The sequence below is a fragment of the Anas acuta genome, chromosome 1, assembly GCF_963932015.1.
Source record: "Anas acuta chromosome 1, bAnaAcu1.1, whole genome shotgun sequence".
Lineage (NCBI taxonomy): Eukaryota > Metazoa > Chordata > Aves > Anseriformes > Anatidae > Anas > Anas acuta.
In genome coordinates, this window is record NC_088979.1 from 51,437,725 (window position 1) to 51,454,428 (window position 16,704).

The window sequence follows — 16,704 nt, forward strand, 5'->3', positions numbered from 1 at the left end:
GCAACATTAATGTCTTATGTTAATAAGAGCTTGCACTGTTGAAACTTTTGCTCTTCTTCATATCTTCTACTCCAGGTGCATGTGAAGAAATGCATACCTGAACTGGTCTTCTGGCTTTTCTCAGTAAATAAATATGTGGGCCTTTGCAGGACTCAATTCATTCAGTCCTTAAGTAGTTGGATAGAAATTCCTAGAAGGTCATGTTTCTCTCCATTGGCTATGAAGGTCATCAGTGTAGATGTTTAAATGTAGTGGTAGGATTTATATTATCTACATCTAGTGGGGACTGTTAGTGTTAGGTTAGAGGTTGGACTCGATGATCTAGAGGTCTCTTCCAACCTAGAGATTCTGTGATTCTGTGATTCTGTAAAACATATAGAATCTTACATGTTTTTTCAAGAACAATGCAATGTATCCACACTAAGATGAAAAAACAAAATACCTTAAACACTGGGTGTTAAACCTGGGATATTGATCCAAACCCATTATGCTTAAGTCTTTGAGATATTTCACCAAAATATATTGATCCATATTCTAAAAGTAATATATAGCAGTGCTGATCAGTTTCTGATAGTGCAAGTCTTCTGGTTAAATTGACATATGAAAATAACTTTTTATGGGATAACAGTGTTCAGGACCAAGCAACACTACCTCTTTATCTTTGGTCAAAGATGAAACATATTCTTGAATGAGGTATACAGTTTTATGTTTTGCATAATTGTTTTGAAGTTGTTTGTTTGTAAATGTTAAATAAAATTAGTAATGGATCTGAGGTGAGTTAGAGTAGTTGTGGAAAGAATATAAAATTTTTCTTTCATTTTCCCTTTATTTCCTAAGCCTATTTTCTCTGTAGGAGAGGTTATAGCATCTAGAACTCAGGTCTTAAATGTCCAGTTTTAATATAGTGTTATGAAAATTGGAATATTCATGTTCTTTTATGAAATATGATGGCAACATTATCTGAGGGAAGCTTATGTTCCTGTACACAAGTATGTTTCTACTCATCCTCCTATTAGTACGTCTCACTTTCATATCCCAATGTCTTTAAAATCTTCTCTGAATCACACGTAAGGACAGCAGTAACAGAGGAAGTAACAAGCCTATCCTATTTTGCAGTCTAATAAAAGTACATTTTCTTTTTGTTTGTTTAGTGAAACGCTTCTGGAAGCTACAAAGATATCATGGCAGATACCTAAGATTATTGCTTTCAGTTCAAACATCAAAGCAGCATATTATATTCTACTTAGAGAAGAAAAGTATATTATTATTAGTGCATCCTGAAATTGTTGCAGAGAAGCTGTTTGAAGTAATAAAAACTAATTAAAAAATCAAATACTTTTTCATTCAAAAGTATTATATATGTGGTCAGTTAACAGGTGCTGGTACCATATGGTAGAAGAGCAATACTGAACCGTTCAAGAGTTCAGAAGAGCAGCTAATGGAGAAAAAACGAATAAATCATTACAGTTATTTTTTGAGCAAAGGTCTTTTATATGTGCAGATTATCCCTATATTTTCCTCAGTTCCTTGAACAGCAATTCCAAGATCAGGGCAACTGGCTCTTGATTTCATGCATATCTAGCTCAGAAAAGATTTGACTATGATCCAAACCAACGAAAGCTCATTCTGGAGTACTGCCCTTCAGCCTTTTGACAGCACAGACTGTACTTAGAGATCTTGGCAGTACTCATTTAACTTCAAACCCATATTTTTATATCTAGAGAAATTTTTCCTAGCCATTTCAAGAGTTTATAGGTAGCCTGTGCCACCTCTTCTCTACTTTTAATTTCTTAGTAAAGAGGAATATATTTGAGGAATAAAGAAGTTCAGTAGAACAGTGAGAAGTTGCTTAGACGCTTGTGAAAGATTGAAAAAATAAACAAATTCAGCTCATGCAGTCAATACAGTTAATTCTTTTGGTTTTTATCTTTATAATGCCATATTTGTGTACATAAAGAAGACTTTGTTTTGGGAGTGAAATTCAAGTGAAATTTTAAGCTATGCAAAATTGAGGTATCTTATCTAGACTCCTAGAGACTGTATAGTCAATGGAGTGTGCCACGTCCTGCCTAGTGCTTGTGGACTGCCTGTTTCCCATTGTAATCACTGGGAGTGAGCCCACTGATCATCTTGAGAGGAGCTGCATGGCTTAGATGATCTGAATCATGCCCTCAAGAACATGCAAGTCAGATGGAAAAAGGTTTGCACCGTAAAAGGACAAGCAGAAAGAATTCCAAACATACGTCATGACTCTCAGAAAGAGACTACAGAAATGGGCTGCTTCTACCCTGGGCCTCAGGGAGCTGTAGTTAAAGGTGTAACACTGCGCACCATACTCAGGTAAATGTCACCAGAAGATGACCATTGAAGGTAAAAGAAAAACAAGTTTTCTGAACATCAGCAGAGGCTCAATGAATTGCTTTTCTCCTCATCCTTCTTTCAAATTCCTCTGTAGGAGATTTGAATCCACTATAGAGAAAGAGTCACTGTGGCAGATGCTTCAGCGCTGCCGTTGGAACAGTTCACAGAGATAGACAGAGCACATACTATGAGTCAAACAGATGCTCATGACAGGAAAAACTCTCGTCTCAGCTGTGTACACAAATTAGAGTGGAAGACATGAAGAGAAGCCATATGTAAAATAGATCCTACACTTGTTGTTCAAATGAGCAGTTTTCTCTAATACTTCCATCAAATTTTAAGCTGTGTGGGATTAGAATTGACATTTTTCCATTTCCATAAACAGGAAACAGACCTTGAGTATAGAAAAGTTAGCAGTTAGTATTGTGCTGCATAAGCAAGATTATCATTTCATAGGGCAGGAACAAATTCTTTCTCAAGGGACAGGACAGTTCATGTCCTAGGAAGTCTCATCTGATAAATAGGCAGTGTAATTATGCACCACATTAATTTTTCTCTTTTTTTTTTTTTATGTGCGTGTAACATTGTCCTGAGCTTGTGCATTTAAACTTTTGTGTATCTGGGAGTAAAGCAAAAAACCAATCTATATCTTGATAAGGTCAGAAACAACTTTCCTCTGGAAAATTTTGTGTCCAAACAAACAAAAATCCAGCACCAAAATAGTCACAATGAAAATAACCCTTGACAAATCCACATTAAAAGCTATTATGTTATATCTTGTTAAAATTAGTGTTCCTATTATATTGAGACATGTTTTCTGCCTCCCCGCTGCCCACTGCACTCCTGCCCCCTAAACAAAACAAAACAAACAACAGCAAAAAAGCACCACACAAGGACACCAAGAGAATAGTGACAATGATAGGTTCTTCTGAGACACTGTGGCTGTCTGTTTAAGTGAAATCACTTTCCTGGAGTATTTGGAGATCTTACTCCAAAACAGATTTCCAGCTCATAAACTGCAAAACAAGTGAACAGGCAATAGTCCTTCACAGTTGCCAACAATAAATGATCTCTATCCAGCTGACTTAAAAATGAAGATATTTATTCACAGAGCACAGTTAAATCACAGAATCACTGAGCTGAGATAGTGTGGAAACAAAAAGTGTACCTGGGTTCAAAGAGAGGCTAGATAAGTTAATGGAAGAACTCAGCAATGACTGTTGATGAAATTATGATTTAATTCTGCTTTCTATAAATTACCATAAACTGGGTGACAATACCGAAGAAAGAAGAGGGAGAAAGTGTAGTATTATACTTTTAACAAGTTCTTGCTGGCTAACTTTAGACAGTGGGACAGTGGTTGCTGCTACTAGATTTAAGCTTGCTGAGTGAAGATATTTCTTCAAGAATTATTGTAACTTCTTGTCCATGATACTGCCGTGAACCATTCTCATCTTGAAAAAAAAAAAAAGAAAAAAAAAAAAGATATTGATGGGCACTCGAATATAAAACAATTTAATCTAATTGTCAAGGTCATCCTTGCTATCAAGGCTATGCAATGTCCTGCTTTTCAGCAATTGCTCAGAATTGGGAATTGAGATCTAGAGATTATGGCAGAAATGTTTTCAACTCTTAGAGGCTTCCTCACTGTAGAAACATTTTTTCTCTTAATTTTGTAAAGTACAAAGAGCTGAAATTTATATATAATTTCCTGTTATTTTTCTGGAAAATGCCTATGTGATTTTTTTTTCCTCCTCTCTCTTTTATCTGTCTTCTCTCATTTTTTTTTTTTTTGAGAGAAATTGCATTCTGCATTTTAAACAAATCAGAGACATAATATCTGGTCTTCTCCACCCCACCATTTGCATCTTACATTTTCCTACTACAAATTCAAGTGACTACTAAAATGATTTCTTTTCTAAAAGAACTTGCAGATCTTTACTCATGATGTATGTGACAAAATGCTTACCAGAAATCAGCATTACTTTCAAGTACTTCTAATGGCAACTGTAGTTCATATTTCGTTACACTATTAAGACAAAGCACAGAAAAACAGTCAAACACAAAATGTGATTTTTTTAGGGCTATGTTAGTACTTATTTGAACCTCATCCAACCTGATGAGGCCATAATCATTCACAGTTTTTCAAGGTTTCATTTTTTTCTCATGTTCATAGCATAGCATCTGCAACAGCAACAGAAGCAAATACTTTAGGTAAACCTTCGCAGTGGTGGATTTCTCGTTTTGGTGGTCCTCTGGAGAAAGCTGTTCATTCTGTTGCTGGATCTTAGGTTGCCATCCAGTGGAGAAGACTGTAAATTCTAGTTGTTGCAGAAAGAAGCTTTGTTACTCATGGTGAAGCTGCCTTTATTATGCAGGGGAAAAGACTGTGGGTGGCCTTCAGTAAATAGAATGCTTGCTTTGTTTTTTGTTTTTGTTTGTTTGTTTGTTTGTTTGTTTGTTTTGAGTAGCTTTAATGCAGATTTAAAAGGTGAACTAGTAATAGCACACCATTTTAAGGAGAAAACCTCTTGGGTTTACCTGTGTTCTCTAAATATTTCTCAGTTTTGACCAGTGTGTTATATGACATACAACATCCCAATTCAACAGTGTAGATCCATTTATAGTAATATTAAAAAGTTATTAATATGGCAATGGATCAGAGCTGTGATTTGTAGCAGGGTTTTGAATTCTACAAAAATATTACATTAGTTTCAAGATTTTTATTTTTATTTTTGTTAGTTATGCCATGTGCTGTTAAAATCTCTTCTAACTCAGATGCTGAGTGGTGATTTCATTTGGCCTTAGCTATGTTTGAACAACCAGTTCACAGCTTTGAGGAAAAAGCATTACAAAATAGGTTTCAGTTTATATTACTGAATCATCTGACCCATTCTGTACTCACTTCACTGAGTGCTTGGAAAGCGATACAAAGCTAGTTAGGCAAGTGTTGGCAACTCCACTATTTAAGTAGTATATCATGAGGAAATACTTTAAGTATTTAAAGGAAGAGAGACACAAGATAAAGTTGAATTGACCTACAGGAAAAAAAGTAGAAAAAAAAAAAAAGAAAAAAGTAGAAAAAAAAAAAAAGATAAAAGCTAGGACACTGATCACGCTAAGGAACAAATATGGAAGACTGTGACCAGTAGCTTCCGTATCAGAAGCAATTCCTGAGCAGCCATCATTCTGCCCTGGTCCATGAGTTTCCAGAACAGACCAAACACAAATGAAATAAGATGATGGATGAATCTTCTTTACTTTGGAAGTCTGTAGTAGGCCATTGCCATGACCAAAGCCAAGTTACAAAGCACAGTCTGTGTTTTTTTTCTTTAGAAAGTCTGAAAGCAACAGAAATTCAAACTCTTCAAATTGTCCCTCATATATTTGCAGCTGAAATGCAGGCCCATTCTTTAAGCTGTTACTAAATGACCAGTATTTCATTTTTTCATATTATTCCCCCAATGTCTTTGTTCAGAGAGAGGAGAGGAGGGCAAAGCTGATTCTGCCTTCAGTGTCTTATGTAGCCCTTATACCTAAGTATATGTTGTTTGTTGTATGTCCCAAAATATGCAGGCTGCTTGTTACTTTTAAAGTAAAAAAATGCACAAATTGCAACTGTTCAGGAATCCAAAATGGATTATTATTTTTTTTCCACTTGTATGTAGACATTTTTTATTACTGAGGTCATAGAATCACAGACAAACCTGAGTGAGGAAGGGACCTCTGGAGATCAACTTTCAGTTCAAGGCAGGGCCATAGGCTTAACTTTGTCAAGTTGACTTGAATATTTTCAATGACAAGAGATTTCACCACTTGTCTGGGCAACCTGTTCTAGTGTTTAATTGTTTGCATAGTGAATAATGTTTTCTTATAGACAGGTAACATTTCCCGTAAGCAACTTGTGCCTGTTAACTCTTGCTCTGTCTTTGCATCCTTGGAAAAATCGAATCCGCTCGTTTTCTTGTACCTACATTTTAGAAACTAATGTCACAGAATCACAGAATTGTCTAAGTTGGAAGAGACCTTCAAGATCACCTAGTCCAACCTCCGACCTATCACTAACCAGTCCTCCCTTAAACCATATCACTAAGCTCTACATCTAAACGTCTTTTAAAGACCTCCAGGGATGGTGACTCAACCACTTCCCTGGGCAGCCCGTTCCAATGCCTAACAACCCTTTCGGTAAAGAAGTTCTTCCTAACATCCAACCTAAAACTCCCCTGGCACAACTTAAGCCCATTCCCCCTCATCCTGTCACCAGGCACATGGGAGAATAGACCAACCCCCACCTCGCTACAGCCTCCTTTAATGTACTTATAAAGAGTGATAAGGTCACCCCTGAGTCTCCTTTTCTCCAGGCTGAACAATCCCAGCTCCCTCAGCCACTCCTCATAGGACTTGTTCTCCAGATCCTCACTAGCTTTGTTGCCCTTCTCTGGACTCAAGCACCTCGATGTCCTTCTTGTAGCGAGGGGCCCAAAACTGAACACAGTACTCGAGGTGTGGCCTCACCAGAGCCGAGTACAGGACAATCACTTCCCTAGCCCTGCTGATCACGCTGCTTCTTATACTGAAGTCTGACATTAGATCCCCCCTGAGCCTGGTCTTTCCTAGACTGAACAAACAGTTCATTCAGCCTTTCTTCATACCTCAAGTTCTGTAAACATTTTGGTGGTATCTTACTGGATTTACTTCACTTTTCAGGCCTATAAAGGACCATATGTTGCCATGACTTTTGTGATTATTTTTGTTTGTTTTGCTGTGTTGTGGGATTTTGTTTGTTTAATAATTTATTTTATTGGATGAGTGTCTTGAGTGTAATTTGGGAAAGGTGATACACTCACATTCTGAAATTGCTCACCTTTAACATGAACTCTATCTCACCTTGGTCATAGATATTTTTGCAAAGCCAATCATTTTGTTTATTTTTTAGTTGCCAGAACTAGTTACCTCCTTAAAGCATTTTGGGATTTGGGCTTAATGTTTGACTTTGTTTTTCCCCTCTACGTTTATAATCTCAGCTGTGTAAAGTATGGACAGTTTTATTATGTTTGATATACACATTTGTATAGCAGAATGCAATTGAAAAATTAAACAGTCAACAGCTAAGAGACAGGAGAGAAAGCAGAAAAAGAGGAGAAAAAAAAATCCACCCATTTTAAATTTGAAGTAGATGAACAGGAACTGGAGAGGAATTATTTCCTCCTGACTTAAGGACATGTTACTGATCTGCTTTCTATGTGAATAAGCAGATACAGATGCATCTAGAATAACATTTTGATTTGGATCAGGAGTGTACTTTTGAAGGAAATCTTTAATTCATTCCTAGTTGCTGCACTTCAGTTCATGTTGTGTAGTGGTTTTAGGCAAATAAATTGGATTCCTTTCAGATGAAACTCAATCGAAAGATCCGACTGAAGATTGCACCTAACACAACCTAATTACTAATGAATATTCAGTCAGTTGGGATTATAGTAGATCTAATTGGAAACATTCTGTGATTCTCTCTTCTCCAAGTACAAGTCTTGAAGATGTAGAGTCCTTTGTTTTTACAGAAACAAATTTCTGTAAATCTGTTGTTACACAATTTCACTCCCTGCTGATTTTGTACATAGCCTCACCATAGTGAATTGTGTATGTTGGGGGGAGGTAGGAGAGCAAAAGGGAGGAGGGTGAATTGCCAGTACAGTGATTTAGATTGGATATAAAATAGTACCAGTTTCAAAGGGGAAAAACCCTGTACAAAACTTGGCAAATGCAGGCACGAGAGGGCAATTACTTAGATTTCAGTCAAAAAAGAAAGAAAAAAAAATGGGGGAGCATGTGTCCTAAACGTTTTTGCATTCAGAATATTGCCTGTTCATTATTCTAAAAAATGTTATTTAAATGGATTACGGATAGTAATTAACTATATATATATATTTAAGGAATTGGGATACTTTTGTTGAGAAGGGAATTGTTAAACTGTATACTAGATGTAAAGGCTTGTAATTGTGTGAAATAGCAATGTATATACCAACACAGACCTTTTTAATGAGACATGATGAACTGGGACATCTACTACTATGGTGGAAAATAAAATGAAACAGTTTTCCTCCAAATGGAATACATGATTGGTTGTTTCAGTGGGGCAATCATCATGTACAGCCTGCTGTACTGGGATGTTTTTCTGCCTTAATTGCCCTGTCAGTTACAATTAGAGGTGTTAATATAGCTGTGAAATGCTACAAATTACTTGTGGCTTTGCTCCTTGTGCATTCTCAGCCTGTCTTGTGTAAAAAGATATCAAAGTGACTGAGATTTCTTGCTGAGTCTGTTATTAAGGTTTGCTTGTTATACTCCCTGGGTATAGATACTCACTCAGTGTGGATTCCGTATTATGGGTGTAAAGATTCCTGCAACAGAACCATTTAATCCTTTAAAGTAAGGGGGAAAATCTTCAGGTATCAGGCATTTTTGCTGAAATTACTGCAGATATAATAAGGATTCATTTAGCTGTACTGATTAAGAAATTGCTAGTTTTACCAAAGTTGTTATTAGTATGAAAATCTGTGATTTTTACAGTCTTATCTGTGCTTTGTGATAGGTATTTTCCATTGTTTTTCTGTTATAATAAAGGAGCTGACATCTTTTGAAATCCTACTGCTATGATCATCTGGAACAAAGGGATCATCTTAGCAGAGCAGAGAAATTTTTGACTGTTGGGGGAAAAATGAACTTGAAAGTGGGGCACTGAGGATGGTGATTTGCTAGTGCTTTCATTTCAGTAAGCAGTATCAAAAGACTACCTGGTCCATCACTAATAAATAAAGCAAAGGAGACAAATTGAATGAATGAATGCTACAATGCTATGTGATAGCTTGAGGAAAAGATAAAATGCAGGAGATTCATATAAGGGTGTCCAAATGAGCCTGGCTGTGTGGTAGGTTAGAACTGGCTTTCTTTCTCTACTGAAAAGACAGCAAGTGCAGACTAATAGACTTCTTGTGTGTGTTTTGAAACAGTTGCTTTGCATTTCTGAAGTCATACAGATTTCATTGGGTTTTGAAAGGTCAAATATCTCTGTCATTGTATTGAACTCTCTAGTATTTGTTTCAGAGCTGAAAAAAAATCCTTGGACAGTGGAATGTCTTTTTCCTGTTGTTCCAAATCTTAGAACACTGTCATCTACAGTGAGGAGCACTTTAGTGTAATCAAGAGACTGGTGACTAGAAAAGAAAAAGTGACAGGTCACCTTTTACCTTTTTTTTTTTTTTTTTTTTTTTTAGTTTTGAAGTGTGTATACTGCTTAGTGAAATGTTTTCAAATGTCAGTAACCATTGTTGGTTGTTTCTTTGAATTAAAAATCAATGAAACTCATAATTTATAAACAGCATTTAAAGTGGGATTCATCCAGATTAAGTAGTTTCTCCTTATGATATATATGTATTCTTTTACAAGTGCAGTGCAAGCCTCTTGCTAAAATCTAAATTTAATGACTGTAAATCATGAGCACTCAGATCTTTTATTTCAGCCAGTGGTTACAAGGGGTGAGGTAAAGATTTTAAATACTTTGAAAAATGGAAGAAAAAAATTAGTCTTCAGAGCCTTAGTGGTTTCGAAAGAGAAAGTTTTTTATAAATTTTGAAGGCAAGTGCATATTTGTATGATTGAGTTTTTATCTTACATATCTTATTATATAATTTTTCTTTTTCTTATCTTACCCCACAAAATAAGCAATTGTTAAATTGTGTACTTGCTAAGAATTGTGAAGAAAAGATTGTTAATATTTTTAAGTTATGTGAAATACATTACTTTATAAAATTAGAAACTATTAAGTCTTTGGTTTTTGAATGAAAACAAATATACATTATTTTAGATATGGGGTGACAGCAAGATATGTACATATGTATTAGCTTCGTGTGCCTGCTGACACATCTGAGCAAGAAAAAAAAAAGAAAATTCTATAAACTCAAAGCATTTGTAGGTGACAGTATATATATCACAGAATCACAGAATCACAGAATTTCTAGGTTGGAAGAGACCTCAAGATCATCGAGTCCAACCTCTGACCTAACGCTAACAGTCCCCACTAAACCATATCCCTAAGATCTACATCTAAACGTCTTTTGAAGACTTCCAGGGATGGTGACTCCACCACCTCCCTGGGCAGCCCGTTCCAGTGCCTAACAACCCTTTCAGTAAAGAAGTTCTTCCTAACATCTAACCTAAAACTCCCCTGGCGTAACTTTAGCCCATTCCCCCTCGTCCTGTCACCAGGCACATGGGAGAACAGGCCAACCCCCACCTTGCTACAGCCTCCTTTAATGTACTTATACAGAGCAATAAGGTCACCCCTGAGCCTCCTCTTCTCTAGGCTGAACAAGCCCAGCTCCTTCAGCCGCTCCTCATAGGACTTGCTCTCCACTTTTTTGATAACTGATATCATATCAGTTATCAAAAAAAAACTTATTAGATGAATATATCATTCCCATATATGTGTGAGTGTGCATCTTCTTAGTGCATTATCAAAGACCAAGAAGAAAATGTCTGGCCCACCATATGTAGAAATTAAAACTACCTAACTTTGTAACTTTTTATAAAGTTTAATTATAAAATTATTTCAATATTTTGAAATATTTCTTAGGTGTAGAAAGTGTTTTGGGTCCAGATTACTACACTAAGCGCATCACCATAAATACACTTAATGGAAGAGTTCTCTTTCATGTTGAGAGGGAAATGTTTCACAAACTATCATCTCTGCATACCTCACCCGTGTGGGAAGAAGGAAACAAACTTTTTTTCTTTTCTAAAATCTGAATGTGAAGCATTCTTTCATGTTTGCTGTTCTAGGATCTTAATTCTCTAGCCTAGTCAGAGAAGTGGACTAAGAGTCCAGAAAGCTACATTTTAATGTTCCCACAAGATAGATGTCTATGTGCTTCAGGTCTTGGTGTGTAAGCAGCGGGAACAATGGAGAATGGTTTTAATCTCTGGTTTAGGCATCTGACTTTGGGCTTTTTCCTAGACTAATCTTCTTAGGCTTCCTAAGCAGCAAATAGAGCTGGACAGACTCTACAGGAAGATGATTGGGAAGACCTGAGTTTAGCTGCTTCTTTGGAAGCTGGTTTGAAGAAACACCTACCTCTCTCTTGTGATAACATGGGAAGCCTTGCCCAAATCCCCCCAGTTTGTCTTTCTTGCAAGCTTCCTTTTCTTTGACTCTGTCATCTGCTTAAACTCAGACCATGAAAAGGCATTTTGGAAGGTAAATGCAGTCAGAGGAATACTGCTGAAATCAAAGGAACTGCTTATGTGTGTAAGCACACACAAAAAAGTACTTGCAAAGCTGGGGTGTTAGATAATGAAGTCTTTGAGGAAGAAGCTCTGTGTTTGGCAGAGTTATTTATTAAATAAACAGTAAGCAGCAGGCTCTACTTTTGCAATCAGTAACTGTGGTATTTCTTTTCATGTTTATGTTTAGATAAAAAATGTATTTATGCTGAAATTCTTGCAAAGATTGACTGAAACTTTAAAGCCACAGTCACTCAAATATTTTATATGTACTTTTCACCAGAGGATGACAGTTTTACTCTTGTGTGAAGGGTCTTATGATAAACAGAGAAAGAACTAGGCTACTGTATTTCATAGATACAACTGTATCTATAAAGAATTTCCAGCTGTATTGCCATATCCACATGCATATACAGACGTTATTTCTGTTTATTTCACTCTGCTGTTTCTGATACTGGACAGTTACGCTTGACCTGGTTGTGATCACTAGAGCAGAAGATGATTGACTGCAGCTTTTACCCCCTTCTTCCTTGTATATATAGAAGAAAACTATTAAAAGACTTATTCAAGGGAAAGAAAGGTCAGGCATTCAATCAGACTGCAAGAGCTGGGATTACTGTCAAACTAGAAAGTCTTTTGTATAAAATAATAACGGTTTCCATAATATTTTTTCTATTATTCATATAAAATTAGTATATGTTCTGTATCGTTTTTTCCCCCTTTTGAATCTGTAACTTGGCTGTTAACCTGCTGACAGAAACCACAGGTTAATCTGTGGTTAAGGCCAATGGCACCCTGAAACAAGGTGGAAGGTGTAGGATTGCCTTGTTTCTGGAGAAGAGTTCTGTGTTAAAAACTTGACTACCTTGCTACTCTAAGTACTGGATCTATGAGAAAAGAAATAAAATAAAATATTATATATATATATATATACTGTTTCACTTTGTATGTATCTTATACCAGACATTTACTTATTTACTTCCTTGGCAGTTTATTAGGTGTACTCATTGGAGCCAGTAGGTTCTGCAAGCAGAATGTAAACCAACTAAAACAGTCCTGATATGGCACAATATCAAAGCCACAATATCAAAGGAAACAAATCCACCATACCCACCACTCTGCTCCCCCAAAATTAAATGAAGAAAATGGTTTATTTTTAATGCATTTTTTTTCCCCTCAGTAGATGTATTTTCTTCTATGGGGTGAAATAAATATTTATTAACAAGTAATATTCATAAGCACAATTATATTTAGTGTCATGAACTGAGTGAGATTATACGTATTTGGCTTTCTGCCAAAAACATTTGAAACAACTTTGAAGATTTTTATTTGTGTTATAAATTAAATATCCAATCCAGAACTCCAATACCCAGTTGTCACAATGCACATTAATTTCACAACAAGAACAATTGCTTTTCTTATATTGTTTAATTATATTGTATAATAAACACAATAAATATAATTGATTGTATAACCAGTGTATTGCATTGATACACTGGTCATATATAAAATCAAGATTTGAACTTTTTTCTAAAAGCATAATGTCTATATTGTGTACTCTGTAAAGATTTGCAAGTAATTAAAGTGATAAAGGATTGACAACTTTGATTATTTTTTCCTTAAGAAGATCAATCTATTTCTCTTAAAATCCTGTCTTATTTATTCTTGTCAGAGGAAGCAACATGAGTATTTCTCACCACCTTTACAGGTAGTTGGATGAGATACGTATGTCGAGGAATGATTAATATGACTTTTGAAATTACTATTTGTGGGCAAAATATTAAGAGACCAAGCATTTTTGAAGACTGAAGAAAGGAACACAAAAATTATGGAATTTAAGTGTCAGTCTCTTTGGGAATGAAATGCTAAAAATGCTAACTCATCTGCAGATGCAATTAAACTCTTGAAGTGGTTCTAAGTATTTGCTAAGCAGTTACAGGGAGTGAGGTTGGCAGAGTAGTAAAGTATGACCTGAAAAATTGATAGCTTTGGGAAATTATGCCCAAATCACATGCCTGAGAATATCAATATTGAAGTTGGTTTGCCAATTTAGGGGCAACAGCTTTTATATAAAACTTCATTTCTGAGATATCAAACTGTGCTCAAAGTGCTATAATATGTTTGTGTATCTGAAATATGCAGTGGTTTTGCACATTTCAAGCTTCTTTTTCAGTTGTTAGTTTTTATGAATTTAAGATCCTTTTGTGCTCAGTTTCAGTATATTGCTTTTTATATTTGACCATTATTATTTAAGCTTTTCCTCCATTCTAGAAGGAAATATCAAACACTAATTTAACAATGCCAGCAAAGTAAACATTACGTCATAAAATCCAGTCCTTAAACTCATTTTCTTATGTTCTTCCCATTCCTCTTTCCTACATAATCTCTTTACCTAGAGAAAAATAAATGAAAATATGTGCTAATATTTCTTGATTATTTTCCCCCCAAATATAATTATTGTCTTAAATAATAAAAGTGCATACAACAAATAATCAAAGAAGAATCAAATACCTGCAAATTGTCAGTTCAAGTGTTTAAGATATTGTGAATGCATTTAAGACCATTGTGAAACCGTTGCCTGTTCATTGCTGGAGTAGCTGAGGATGTAAATTTAATTAATTGTGTATAAATGTACTTATTTATAGTTTTATACCTGTATGTAAATTACTTATTTATACCTGTATGTAAATTACTTGTATAGTATTTATAGTTATGCTTGCAAACATGCAGAATGGGGTTCCATAAATTAGAGGATTAACTTTGGTTTAAATCAATCAGTAGAATAAGCATGAATAAAAATGGCTTATAGATTCACATGTAAATATCAGCTGTTTCCTACCTCCCTGGCAATATCATAAAATCCCAGCACAATTACTGATGTTGTGCAGTGCAAAAGCTGCAAAACTATGTTTATATCTTTCTACAGTATTCAGGCTTAGGTCACTGAAGTTTTTTGGACAGAGTGCTGCTGGACGTGGCATCATTTGAGTTTATTTAAATTATGTTTATATGTACAACCTTTAATTACTCTTACAAAAACCTCCATAACTGCTGAATATCTTACCAGACACCACTTCTTTTGAAAACATCTGGTACAAAACAAGCTGTTACAAATGGACTGGGCAGAACCAGAAAACACCACTGTTTAACTCTCAAAAGTCTTGGAATAGGGTAATGTGTCCAACACAGTGCAGTGGCCTGATAAAATCCCAGGTCAGTAAAGCAGCCCAGCACCTGAGGGTGTGATCGGTGGGTAGTTGGTGATCAAGAATCACTCCAGACATGGGATGGAAACATGCTGGGGAAGGCAGCACTACTAGAGCTGTAGCAGAACACAGGTTGTATGGGACAATTATAGAGTGGGAGTTAGAGTAAAGACAAAACTGGAGATTGTCATGTTGTAGAAGGCAGGAAAAATTGCACATCTAGATTTTCACTACAGCTCAGGTAGAGGTGCAAAAGACAAATGATACCATAAGGCAAGTTATTAAAAGGACAGATGGATCAAGTGTGAAATGGGAAAAGAAGAGGAAGGAAAAGAAATTGAAAAAAGCCAGAAAGTCAGTTTATGCGTTTATGACCATTTTATAGTGGCAACAATTCTTTAAATCACTTTAGTTCTATATATATGGCATGCTTCCATGGTTTTAACTAGGCTGCACCACGTGACACAAGGGGATATGTTAAATCTACAGGAGACTCTAAGAAATTAAGTCAAGTCTTCAACATCTGCTGGAGTTAAAAATATATAAATAATACATCATTACTTCGCAGGGAATATCAGGCAAAAAAAGAATGTAGAGAACTCAAGAGACCATTAAAAAAATTTCATGACTGAATAGTCATTGATATCTACAATGTATAGCCAACCAAATACTTACACATTTCCTTAACTATTTACATGAGCTAATATTTCATAATTACTATTTTTATCTCTGTGTCCCTCAGACAAAGATTCATAAAAACTAGGAGTGTATGTCCAAATGTTCGTTTGGTATGTTAACTCTTTTATATTAGCAAGGTTAGTGAAAGCAGAGTTGTGCATTGCAAAAAGGTTTATTTCCTTAATGACTTCTGTTTTATTAATTTCTTTATCAGATGATATCATTCAAAACCAGCCTTTTGTCAGTCTCCTTAACATTTTGGGTGCCTCTCTGCTTTGCATCCTCTTATGCTCTTTAGCATCCTCTTTTGCTCTAGAGGTTCTTGAGTCATTGATGATGATTATTCAATCACCTTTTAAAATCTATTTTGTCAGAAGTTTAAAATTTCTGAAGATTATTCTTAAATATTGCAAAACACATTCCATGCAGCAATTTAAGATTCAGTAGGTTGATATACTTCTGTGGATTTGCAGAGATGAGTTCTTTGAAAAGATTTCGGGTTTAGTTCTTCCAACAGTACATTTAATTTTTTTGTGTGTTTTTCTGGATTTTTTTTTTCCTAAGCAAATCTTTTTGAGTTTTATGAAAATAATCACTTTTTTTTTCTTATGATATTTTTTGCTTTTAACATGAAAGGTACCACCATGTGAATATGAATTCTTGCATTACACTGCACATGTGGTAAATGGGGGGTACTGAATTCATGATGAGCAGCTGTCCCAGTGAGACTGAGCTGACTCCAGTCCTGAACACTGTCTTGGGTAGGTTTGTTTGGATTTGAAGCAATTTCTGTTGATTTCAGGGAAGGGACAATAAGAGGAAAAATGAAGAGATGCATACCTTAAAAGAAAAAACTAATTATGTGATTTGTGGCTTGTTTATATTCACTTTCTCATACCATCCTCTAATGTTTCTTTTATATTTGAAATAATATGCTAATGACTATGCCATAAGCTGCATCATGGAATTTTCAAGTATCTAATTTCAGAAGAGTCTACCTTTCCCCCTTCTCTCTATAATGTAATAAATTCCCAAGAGGATTGGGAGAGGGTACTCAGAACCACTCTGTGCTTTCAGTAATGCTGTCTTCAAGGTGCCTTTATTAGAAACATAATGCAGTCATGCATTTTAAGGACTGGCTTTAGATCAGTATTCTTATTGTTTGTTTTCAAGCAATTCTGTG

At 35.5% G+C, this 16,704-nt stretch overlaps 1 protein-coding gene across 3 annotated transcripts in view; it reads left to right on the plus strand.

Moving 5' to 3' along the window:
- The window catches only part of GPC5 (glypican 5), a 730,379-nt gene that overhangs the window by 159,721 nt on the left and 553,954 nt on the right, over nt 1–16,704 (plus strand). The window lies entirely within an intron of this gene.